This window comes from Muscardinus avellanarius (genome assembly GCF_963383645.1).
Source record: "Muscardinus avellanarius genome assembly, chromosome: 6".
Classification (NCBI taxonomy): Eukaryota; Metazoa; Chordata; class Mammalia; order Rodentia; family Gliridae; genus Muscardinus; species Muscardinus avellanarius.
The window spans coordinates 36,149,862-36,162,766 of record NC_137791.1 but is presented as its reverse complement, the minus strand read 5'-3'; the positions used below and the strand labels follow the sequence as shown (position 1 = coordinate 36,162,766).

Below are 12,905 nucleotides of genomic sequence, written 5' to 3'. Positions count from 1 at the left end.
CTGCTGTGCACATAATGCCTGCTATACCAAACTTTTATTGCCTTTAAATTTAGTTGTATTTTTATTAATAAAGTTAAGTCTAGTGTCCTCATATCTTCTTTTACAATAGTGCTGCTGTGTAAGCATGTTGGGGTGCACAGTGTCCCGAATTCCTCTGGCACTGCAAGGCCAAATTAGCCAGTTCCACAAAGCCATCTGACATCAGTGTGTTTTCCTCTGGTCAAGTCTATTTCAAGATTCTAGAAGTTCCTTTTACAAAACATGCCTTTAAAATTCTTCTACTGCTGTGATTCTTACATTTGTTCATTGTGTGATCTTTCCTCTTAGGTTGAATTGATATGTGGATAAGAAAGAGCTTTTGCTTGTGAAAGCACAGTTTGCGGCTATAGTGTTACTCCCTTCTTAGTCCTTGGCCCGGCCCCTCAATAGATCTCAGAGTTGAAGTCATTGAGCTCGTCAACATCCGTGCATAAGTACTCCTGCTCCCCACCAATACTGTTGAAACTGCAGTAGGAGCTGGGTTTGTTCCTCGTGATAGGCAAGGTTTCAAAGCTGACTGTTTTTGAGGTGTTGGTACAACGGTTAATGGCACTGAATGCCAGGGAGGATAAAGGGCTACTTGATGAGACAGGCATCATGGTGGCTAAAATGATAGCCAGGCAATCAGCCACATCCTTATTGGGAGCACAGGCCAAAGCTGGGGTATAGCCATTTTCATCTACTGCAAGTACACTTGCTCCTTTCCCCAAAAGTTCTTGAACTACCATTGTTAGCCCATTTCGGGCAACAACATGCAGAGGTGTTTGCAAGGCTGCGTTGGTTGCATTGATGAGGTTTCTATCTGTTACCTTTTCCAGTATTAACAAGGCAATAGTTTCATGACCCTTTCCGCAAGCCAAGTGGAGGGTGGTGTTTTTACTGTTATCTTGTAAAGTTAGATCTGCACTAGCACTGCTAACCAGCATCTCAACTGTGTTTGTTTGTCCATTTTCTGCAGCCATCATGAGGGGTGTTTTCCCAGAGAAGTCCAGAGAGTTGACTTGAGCATTATGGCTGAGCAGCAGCTGTAAACACTCCACATGGTCTGTAAAGGCAGCTGCATGGAAAGGAGTTCTTCCTTTTGAATCTGTAGAGTTCACAATGCTGGCACCTAATGTATCAATTAACATCTCAGCAGCACCTTCATTGTCATTTATCACAGCACAATGCAATGGACTGAAAGCATTTCCTTCTATTTTCTGGAAAACTTCCTGTTCTAAAAGAAGTTCTACACAAGTTTTATGTCCATTGTAGCAAGCCCAGTGAAGTGCTGTATATCCATGATTGTCTGTTATGGCTGGATTTGCATCCACAGATGCTGCTGATTGCAAAAGGGCTCCAAGAACACCAATGTGTCCATAGGCAGCCGACAAGTGTACAGGTGTCTGACCCCTGCTATCCCATAGTAAGCACTTAGCACCATGTTGAAGTAATGCATCTACACATTCTTCATGGCCTGTAACTGCCCCTCTATGCAATGCTGTCCTTCCCCATTTATCTTTGGCATCTACATTTGCTCCTTTGTTCAGTAGTGAATATACAGTCATTGTGCCCATTGAGAACAGACAGCATCAGAGGTGTCTGTCCATTTCTGTCTTGAATATCTACTGCATTATGTGGTTCTGCATTTCCTATTAATAGTCATAAGCATTCTGAATGAGCATTTGTTGCTGCTGCATGTATAGGTGTTTGCTTCAAAACACAATCGTTTACTAAACCCGAGGCTCCCTGATTAATGAGCACATCCACACATTCAACATGGCCCTTAAATGATGCAAGATCTAAGGGTGTTCTTCCACTGCTATTTCTCAAATCAAAATGTAACAAAGACTGCACCAATACTTCCAGTGCTTGATGATGACCATGATAATCAGCAAGTGTAAAGGGCTTATTGTTTCTCTGTTATCCAAATCACTCAGCATGTCTGTCCCTGAGGTTTCCATTAAAACATCTAAAGGAGTTTCACTTGCAATCAGCTGAAAACACAGACAATGACCATAAGCAGCAGAATAATGAACTGCATTGTATCTTTGCTTATCCCGGATCCCTGGATTTGCATCATTTCTTAATATGTATTGCAGGCACTTGCCATCTGTGTCTGATGTAGCTGCATAGTGCAGTGGCATGCAGCCTCTTTCATCAAGGTCATTCACACTTGCTCCTAATCCCACAAGAGCAAACAGGCACTGGTAATTGTAGTTGGCAGCAGCATAGTGAAGTGGAGATCTCCCAAATTTGGCCTTTTTGTTGAAGTCTGCACCAGTATTCTGTAGAAGATTTAGGCATTCCAGATTCCCTCCAGCTGCAGCTGCATGTAGACAGGTCCTGCCAAAATCATCTGGGGTATCTATATCAAATCCCGAAGAAAGAAGTTTCCTACAGCAATCTGAAAAACCACTTAAGGCTGCCAAATGGAGGGGAACATTCCATGTATGCCATGCTTTGTGGGGTCAGCACCACTTGTGATAAGAGTGTTGATGAGCAGCTCGTGGCCATACCGTGCAGCTATGTGCAAAGGGGTGTTTCCATTCTTATCTTTTTTTATTGGCTATTTTATTTTATTTTATTTTTTTTTAAATTTTTTATTGAACATAAATAGTATACATTTAAAATATATTTGGTGCCCTCTCCCCCCACCCCCATTTTCCCTTCCCTCCTCCCACCAATGGTTGTCTAGGTTAACCATGTCTTATTAATAATTTTACACATGTTCAGATGTAGACCCTCATTAATCAAGCTCAGCCTTCCTCCTCTCCTATCTTTCCATTCAAACTTGGCTGGTATTTCCCCTCCATTATCTGAAGTCCCACTGGTATCCTTTGTGTTTCCTAGTTTGGGCATATTAGAGGAAACATATGTTTCCTCTCCTTCTGTGCTTGACTGATCTCACTTAACATAATGTTCTCCAGGGCTTTCCATCTTCTTGCAAATGATATAATTTTGTTCTTATTTATGGCTGAATAGAATTCCATTGTGTGTATTTCCCACAGTTTTGCTATCCATAAATCTGTTGATGGTGGTCTGGGTTGGTTCCATATTTTGGCTATTACAAATTGTGCTGCTATGAACATAGATATGCATATGTTGCTGTATTTCTCTGAATTCAACCCCTTTGGAAAGATACCCAGGAGTGGTATAGCTGGATCATATGGTGGATCTATTCCCAGTTTTCTTAGGAATCTCCACACAGATCTCCATAGTGGTTGAACTAGTTTGCATTCCCACCAACAGTGTAAAAGAGTTCCTCTTTCCCCACATCCTCACAAGCATTTGTTGTTGTTTGATTTCTTTATGCTTGCCACTCTGACTGGGGTTAGATGGAATCTCAGTGTAGTTTTGATTTGCATCTCCTTGATGGCCAGTGATGAAGAACATCTTTTCATGTATCTATTGGCCCTTTGTATCTCTTCTTTTGTGAAGTTTCTATTTAGTTCATTTGCCCATTTCTTGATTGGGTTGTTTGTTTTGCTAGTGTAGAGTCTTCTGAGCTCTTTGTATATTCTGGATATTAGCCCCCTATCAGAATGGTGGCTGGTAAAGATCCTTTCCCATTATCTCAGCTTCCTCTTTAGGTTATTGATAGTTTCCTTTGATGAGAAGAAACTTTTTAGTTTGAGGTTATCCCACTTGTTTATTCTTTCTTTTATTTCCTCAGCTTTGGGGGTTTTGTTGAGAAAGTTACTTCCTGTGCCAATATGTTGTCGTGTTGAACCTGTGGTCTCATCTACTAACTTCACAGTCTCAGGTCTAATTTCTAAGTCTTTGATCCATCTTGAGTTGATTCCTGTGTTTGGTGAGATATAGGGGTTTAGATTCATCTTTTTTTACAAATTGTTAGCCAGTTCTCCCAGCACCACTTGTTGAAAAGGCTGTCTCTTCTCCAGCGTATGTGTTTGGCCCCTTTGTCAAAGATTAATTGACTAAAGATGTGTGGGTTTGTTTCTGTATCTTCTATTCTAATCCACTGGTCAGTATATCTGTTTTTGTGCCAATACCATGCTGTTTTTACTACTATTTCTCTATAGTATAGTTTGAAGTCTGGGATTGCAATGCCTCCTGCATGGTTCTTATTTTTGAGAATTGCTTTGGCTATTCTAGGTCTTTTCTTTCTCCATATGAAGTTCATGATTGATTTTTCTATGGCTCTGAGAAATGTCACTGGTATTTTAATGGGAATTGCATTGAACTTATAGATCAATTTTGGCAGAATGGCCATTTTGATGATATTTATTCTGCCTATCCATGAGCATGGGAGATGTTTCCATCTTCCAAGGTCTTCTTCAATTTCTTTCTTTAATGTTTTATAGTTTTTGTTGTAGAGGTCTTTTACATCTTGGGTTAGGTTTATTCCTAGGTATTTTATTGGTTTTGAGGTTATAGTGAATGGAATGTTTTTTTGTTTGTTTGTTTCTTCCATTGTGGATTCGTTATTGGCATAAAGAAAAGCCACTGATTTCTTTAGGTTAATTTTGTATCCTGTGACTTTGCTGAATTTGTCAATCAGCTCCAGAAGTCTTTTGGTTGAGTTCTTTGGGTCTTCCAGATAAAGGATCATGTCATCTGTGAATAAGAATAATTTTAATTCCTCTCTTCCTATGTGAATTCCTTTGATTTCCTTCTCTTGTCTGATTGCTGCAGCAAGAGTCTCAAGGACTATATTGAAAAGGAGTGGTGATAGTGGGCATCCTTGTCTTGTTCCCGACTTTAGCGGAAATTCTTGCAGTTTTTCCCCATTCAATATAATGTTGGCTTTACAGTATATTGCCTTAATGATGTTGAAATACTTTCCTTCTATCCCAGTTTTTTGCAGTGTCTTTAACATAAATGAGTGTTGGATTTTGTTGAATTCTTTTTCAGCATCTATTGCTATGATGATGTGGTTTTTGTTCTTGATTCTATTTATGTGGTGAATAACATGTATTGATTTGCCTATGTTGAACCAGCCTTGTTTTTCTGGGATGAAACCGACTTGGTCATGATGTATTATTCTCTTGATATAGTTTTGAATGCGTATAGCTAGTATTTTGTTTAGAATTTTTCCATCTATGTTCATTAAGGATATTAAGGTGTCTTTATTTGGTTTGGGGATTAATGTGATACTGGCCTCATAAAAGGAATTTGGGAGATTTCCATCTCTTTTGATTTCCAGGAACATGTTATGAAGTATTGGTATTCATTGTTCACTGGAAGTTTTGTAGAATTCAGCTGGGAACCCATCTGGGCCTGGGCTTTTCTTTGGTGGTAGAATTTTTATTGCCATTTCTATTTCTTTGGTTGTTATTGGTTGGTTTTGGCTTGCTATGTCCTCTTGGTTGAGTGTAGGAAGGCTAACTGCGCTTAGAAATCTATCAATTTCTTCCAGGTTTTCAAGTCTATTGGAGTATAAATTTTTAAAGTAGTTTCTGATAATCTTTTGAATTTCTTCACTAGCTGTGGTGATATCTCCTTTTTCATTTCTAATTTTGATAATTTGAGTTGATTCTCTTTTTCTTTTGGTTAGGTTGGCCAGGGGTTTATCAATTCTATTAATCTTTTCAAAGAAACAACTTTTTGTTTTATTGATTCTTTGAATTGTTGTTTTTTTTTTTTTTTGTTCTCTATTTCATTTATTTCTGCTCTAATTTTAATGATTTCTTGCCTTCTGCTGGCTTTGGGAATAGACTGTTGCAGAATTTCTAGGTCCTTGAATTGTGTCATTAGGTTCTTTACTTGGTGGTTTTCTGTCCTTCTTATGCGGGTACTCAATGCAATAAACTTTCCTCTTAATACTGCCTCCATGGTGTCCCATAGATTTTGGTAGGTTGTATCTCTGTTTTCGTTTGTTTACATAAATTTCTTTATATCTTCCCTAATTTCTGCTCTTACTCATTCATCATTCAATAGTGTACCATTCATTCTCCATGAATTTGAATACTTTCTTTCGAGTTTCCTGTTGTTGATTTCTACTTTTATTTTGTTGTGTTCTGAAAAGATGCAAGGAGTTATATTACATTTTTTGAATTTGCTGGTATTTTCTTTGTGTACCAGGATGTGGTCTATTTTGGAGAAGGTTCTATGGGCTGCTGAGAAAAATGTATATTCTGTAGTTCCTGGTTGAAATAATCTGAAAATGTCTATTAGGTCCATTTGGTTTATGGTTTCCTTTAGTTCTAAAGTGTCTTTACTCATCTTTTGCCTTGAAGATCAATCCAGTGGTGTGAGAGGCATATTAAAGTCTCCCAGAATTATTGTATTTGGGTCTACTTGGTATCTTTTGTCCAGAAGGGTTTGTTTTACAAATGTGGTTGCACCCACATTTGGGGCATAAATATTTACTATCATTATATCTTCTTGGTGTATTGTTCCTTTTAATAAAAGGAAGTGCCCTGATTTGTCTTTTCTGATGTGTTTTAGTTTAAAGTCTGTTTTGTTGGATATCAGGGTTGCTACCCCTGCTCTTCTTTGGTCACCGTTGGCATGGTATATTTTTTTCCATCCTTTCACTTTCAGCCTGTGAATGTCTTTGACTGTGAGGTGAGTTTCTTGCAGACAGCATATTTGGATTATGTTTCCTAATCCATATTCCCAGTCTATATCTTTTAATTGGTGAGTTATGTCCTTTGACATTAAGAGATATTATTGAAATATGTTTTTTTTCTGCCATTTTGTGTTCTGTCTACTCTTGAGTGGTGTGATCGTTCTTCTTTACTTAAATGGCCCACTTATTAACTTCCTCTCTTCTCTGATTCTGAATTCTGCTTCTTTTTTCTTCCTTATGGTTTATTTCTTTAAGAATTTTCCCTAGTGTTGGCTTTGAATTCATGAATTTTTTGAGATTCTGTTTATCCTGAAAGACTTTGGTTTCACCATTGAGCTTGAATAGTAATTTTGCTGAAGAGATGAGCTTTGGTTGGAAGTTATTTTCTTCCAGGTTCTGAATCATGTCGTACCAGTCTCTCCTAGCATTCATGACCTGGAATGTATAGTCTCTGGTGATTCTTATTGTTTTGCCTCTATATGTCACCCTTCCTTTTGCTCTCACTGCTTTTAAGATTCCTTCCTTGGCCTCTATGTTGGTCATTTTGGATATTATGTGGCGTGGAGTGGTCTTTCTTTGGTCCTGTCTCAGTGGAGTTCTGTATGCCTCTTGGACATGAAGGTCCAAGTCTCTTTCCAAATTTGGAAAATTCTCTGAGATTATTTCCTTGAAGACATTACAGATGCCCTTGGTTTGTACCTCTATTCCTTCTTCAATGCCTATTATCCGTAAGTTAGGACACTTCATATTATCCCATATTTGCTGGATGTTTAGGTTTTGTTGCTGTAGAGATTTCTGTATATCACTGACTGTGTTTTAGGTTTGAGATGTACTGTCTTCTAATATTGATATTCTGTTTTCCATTTCATCTAATCTTCCAGAATTTCTTTCTATTGCTGTCTTCATTTCACTTATTGCCTCTTTCATTTCATTCCAGACCTCTTTCTGATTCTTTTTTAGTGTTTCTAACTCACCTTTAACCTCTACTATACTTGTTTTAAATCTTTTCATCATATTGTACATCAAGATTCTGAACTCCCCTTCTTGCATTTCTAGTAGGTCAGTATTCGTGATTTCTGCTGTCTCTTCATAATTTCTGGTTCTTATTTATAGCGTTCTCTGTCCTGTTTTTCTGATTTCTTCCCATCGTTCATGAGTGTTATGCTTAGTCCAATCTTAATATTAGGAGTTTAGGGGTATCAGCAAGTCAGCAGAGCTTTTCCAGTTGAGGGTGGGTGATGTGGGAGGAGCTGGGGTGATGGGTAAAGGAGTCAGATTAAGTAGAGGATATGTTTAGGTTGAGAAAGACTTTAAGTATGATAAGGTAATATCTTGATAAGAATGAGAGAGAGTTAAGTAGTAGGACTCTTGTCATTAGTTGAGTAAGTATGGATATATGAAATACTTTGAGTATTAAACAAGGAGGTATTTTATGGAGAAAAGTTTTGGGAGAGAAGAGTATGTAGGTTAGTGTGGAAAAGTTTGTGAAGAGTGGTGATGGAAGGAGCAGACAAACATAAAAAAAATTCACACAAGATACCAAGACTATTATGTAATCCAAGAAAAAGAAAGGAAAAACCAATCAAAGGAGGAGAACAAAAAAAGGAAGGAAAGATGAAGAAAGAGGAAAAAAGGACAAGAATAAAATAAAAGGAAGTAGCAGCTGTGTGAAATCAGAAAATAAGGCAAACTATAAAATATTTATATAAAAAAACAACAAGTTAAAGTAAAAGAAGGGTGGGTTAAGAAAAAAATAAAACAGCAATAACCATACCAAATCAAAAGGACTGTAAAAGCAAAACAAAACAAAACATCCACAATGAAAGTAAAACAAACAGTCCTACTTATTTACGAATATGGGGTCAGGTCCATATAATATTTGTGTATCTGATTGCTTTGGTAGCTTTCAGAATATAATCCAATGTCTCTTAGTTTTCTTTGTACTCTATTTTTATCTTCTTAGGTCACTCTGGGTGTTTGGACACCTTTCTTTCCTTTAACTGCTTTGGGTTTATGTGTCAGGATGTCTGGTTTCACTGTTATTAGATTCTGTACAATTCCCAGGTACTGCGAAATTCCAACCTGTACTCAGCACCTCTGCACTCACCACCCTAGACTCCCACTGTGCTTCCCTACAGCAGGGGTGGAGGATGTCCAAAGTATACTTGGAGCCTCCCTCTGAGGTCCTGTGCAGATATTTTGTCTCAATGGATTTTCCTGTGTCTCTGGAAATTCCAACTGGGCTGCCGGTGTGGTCCCAAGATGTACCCTGGGGAAAGGGATGCCGGTTCCTGGATGCCCACACTTACTGCCAGAGCTCTGCCTATTCTGAGAGGGCAGGCTGGGTGTGCTGCTATTACTGGACCCAGGTGTGAGTGGGTACAGCTGCCTATTGCTACTGCTATGCTCTTCCAAGGTGTATTGATCTGTGTTCTCAATTAGAACTAAGCTTCAGGCTACCGGGCAGTCAGGAACTCCCAGCGGTGGGCCAGGGGTGCAGGATAGGTGCACAGTCTGGGTGCACAGGCAGTGCGTGGTGTCCAGCAGTGATCTCTGCCTCCTGCAGAACGTAGAATCTGGGGGGACCCCAAGGAGATTTCAGGAGCACACAGAGCTTTCGCCGCCTGGAAGGCAGTCCTCTGGCAAGGTGGATGTCTGGGCTCCAGTGGGGGGCGGGTGCTAGACACACAAGGTAGGCTCCGATTTAGGAGTGGCAGTGGCGCAGGCACTGAATACTAGCAGGGGTCCGGGGTGCAGACAGGGTGCGCAAGGACAGTGCTGGGTTCTGAGACATGGGACAGATGTCCCGGGCCAGTGCTGGGGTTGGGGCTGGGGTGCATGCTAGGACCCGCACTTACCCTGGACTCACTCAGGTACCTGGCTTCCTTGGTTCAGGCTTCCGTGGAAGTCCCCATGCTGTTGTGATCCAGGCGCTGGTGAGCACACAGAATTCTGACGTGGTTGCTGCTCGCTGCTTAAGATGAGGTCCTATGTCCGTTTTCAGTCCCGGATTATCTTGCTGCGGTGATTTCAGTCAGGGCTCAGGAGTGCTGCCATTTGGGGTGGCAGGCAGCCACACAGGCAGCCCGCCGCCGGGCATCCGTATTGTATCTGCAGCAGGTCTGGTGTCGATCTTTGTTCTTCTTCGAATTCAGGGTTCTGCCGAGGTACCTGGATCTGTTTTGGTTCCTGGTATGTATTTATTTTGTTGATTAAGACACTGCTTTCTAAGTAGTTGAACTTTATTTGTTTCATCTACTGAGAAGTGCTCTGTCCCTCAGTCACCATTTTGAATCCCCTTCCATTCTTATCTTCACAGTCCATTACAGCTCCACTATGAATAATGGTTTGTGATCTGAAGAATCTACCGTGGAGGGCAGTCATGTGCAGTGGGGTTTCCCCATCTTTACTCTTCATATTGACATCAGCCCCATTGCCCACTAGAAGTTCTAAATGTAGTGCTCCATGTGTTGATGCAGCAGCAAAGTGCAAAGGAGTAAATCCTTTCTCATTCTTTTGATTTACATTAGCACCACAGTCTATAAGTTCATTCACTACAACATCCTGTCCATTATAGCAGGCCACATGAAGAGGTGTATTTCCATAGGCATTTGGTTCATTCATATCAACTCCAAGATCTAGAAGATACTTGACTACGCTGATCATCCCACTGGAAGCTGCTGCATGAAGAGGTGTATAAGACTTCTTATCTTTGCATGTCTCTTCAGCTCCCTGTGCCACAAGTAATTTCACCACTTCAATGTGACCCATATATGCTGCCCAATGGGTAGCACGACTATTTTTCTTGTCAAAAGCATTAATATTGGCACCTCTGGACAAGAGCAGTTTGACCATCTCACCATGTCCACTGAAAGCTGCATGGTGTAATGCAGTTCTTCCTGCTCGATCAGACATATTTACATTACTTAGAAGAGGTACCAATGCTTCAGCACATTTTACAGCTTTATTAGCAGCTGCTATATGTAAAGGGGTTTACCAATTTTTATCTCGAGCATTAACATCTGCAGAATGTTTCAGAAGTACCTGAACTGCTTCCTCACTACAAGATGCAACTGCTGTGTGTAAAGGTGTCAACCATTTGCTGTCTTTGGCATTAATTCTAGCTCTAGATAAAATAAGCAGTTCAATGATTTCTGCATCTCCAAGGTAGGCAGCAGCATGTAATGGTGTTCTCTTTTCATTGTCCTGAAAGTTAACATCTTCTTTCTTAAATATTAGTGCTCAAACTTCATCGAGATCTCCATTAAAAATAGCTTGCACCAGTGATGGCATAAAAGGAATTCCCATACTATTTTCCTCTGGTGGAAGCAGCTGTATTGTTTCAATGCCAATCACAGGCCTGGTCGAGGAGTTTAAGGAACGCCATGGCGGTCGCCTCCGCATCCACTTCAGCCTCCGCTGCAGCCTCCACCGCAGACTGGCCCACTGTGCCCGCGCCAGCAGCTCCCGCCATGCCTGCGGGCGGGTGACCAGCCACACCAAGGAGACAGCGGGCAGGGCGCGGCGCCGCCTCCCTGACACCCAACACCAGCGAGAGGCGAGGCACCCGGCTGCTCTATTTTCTTCTAATTTTGTAATAAATATTTGTTAAAGCTGCACCAAGCTACCTATTAACTTTAATTATTCTATTCAACAAACTTTAGTTGAGAAAGAAAATCAGCCCTCTGTACCATTTAAACAGTAGCAACACCATCATACTACTATAGCCTAACCCTAAGCTACAATTATGGCTTACCTATTTTCCTTAATCTAACCCTTCCCTCAACAAAACAATTTACTCCCCAGAGTTCTTATATCTTACTTGATCCCAACTTCTACTTTCTCAAATGCTTTTTATTCCTGTTTACATAATGTTCAACTACATATAAAAGACTAGCTATGATTCATATGGCCTGAATTCTGATTAGCTCTCAAATCTCAACATCCCTTGTATTAACTGGCAAAAAAAAAAATCTTAGTGAATACTACCAATTTTATACCTCAAATTGGTCCTTTGGCCCAAAACCTTGTAGCACTGGGTTATTTGCATGCTTCTACTAAAGTGTATTAGCTAACCGCTACTATAAAATAATGACATAAAGCATAGTAGTAAAAACCTAATAAATTATTTCTGATGATTCTGTGGATTGGCTGAGAGATTTATTTGGTGTGCACCATCTTGGTTGGAACTCAGTGAGCTCCCATGGACTTACCCATATATTTTGGTCAATAGCCAGGTTGGCTGATGCATCTGTAACCTCATCCTCATGGTCTCTGATCTTTCAAGGGCTAAAGTAAGTTTGTCTACATAGCAGATAATATTCAAAACAACCAACCCTCATGCATACCATTTTTTAAATTTTTTCATGGGGTTATTTGTGGTACTTTCCCATTGATATAAACAAGTCATATGTTCAACTCAGACTTAAGAGAGATATAAATCAACCCTATTCTTCTACAAAAGTAGTGGTGTATCAGACATTGTCCACTATAGGAATGAAATCAACAGAATATTTATATGCATGATTATAAAATAAAACTTAGTAGAAATTCTTGCACAAACATAAACTCAATGATCCCCAAATGACCATCTGTATTCTGTAGAGTGGTATAAACCAGTAATTATTCAGTCCAAGAAGTTGGAGCTTCAAAACAAATAGGAATAATGAGGAAGCCCTATCCAAAACTAAAGGTCTGGAAACTCTATGGATAATTATTGGTGAAAAACCACATTGAAAGGAAAGAGATAGTTTTTGATGTCCATTTAGCAATAAACTAGGTCAAGAAGAACAAAGATTGCAGTCATATGAGCTTCCTTTTTTTCTATCCTTTTTTTTTTATTATCCAGGCCTCAGCCTATGGACAGTACTCTCATATTTGAAGCAGGTTTTCCCCTTCAGAGTGCAGACATATTTTTTATTGGTGTACTGTAATCATATATCTTAATGAGTACAAGATGGTAGAAGCATATATGTACACATATATTAGAATCAAATTGTCGGTTTATATTAGCCATCAAAAATCTACTGTATTCAATTTCACATCTTAATATCTTTGCTAATCATCTTTAATTCCTGCATAAATATAATAGTAAGGTCACAATCTAGACTAACATGATAAACCTCTCCTACAATCAACACAAAACACATTAGCTTTATTAACTTATCTTCTGGAATAGAAATTTTTTTCTTAGCTATGTTTACTCTTATTCTGATATCTCACAACTTAAATAGTATAATGTAGTTTTAAGTAGTAAAATTAAGAAAGTCAATGTTATGTTATGTAATAAAGGAATAAGAGAAAGGGAAATAAAGATTTCTGTTTAGTAAATATCTATCTTTGCTACAAA

The 12,905-nt window shown here is 39.4% G+C and overlaps 1 pseudogene across 1 annotated transcript; it reads right to left on the bottom strand.

Annotated features, from left to right (window-relative positions):
- Positions 1-422: 422 nt before the first annotated feature.
- On the bottom strand, positions 423-10,912 carry LOC308264243 (serine/threonine-protein phosphatase 6 regulatory ankyrin repeat subunit A-like; annotated as a pseudogene). The gene is made up of 2 exons: positions 9,863-10,912; positions 423-2,569 (listed from the first exon to the last, which is right to left on the bottom strand). The product of its transcript is annotated as a serine/threonine-protein phosphatase 6 regulatory ankyrin repeat subunit A-like (transcript).
- Positions 10,913-12,905: the final 1,993 nt, after the last annotated feature.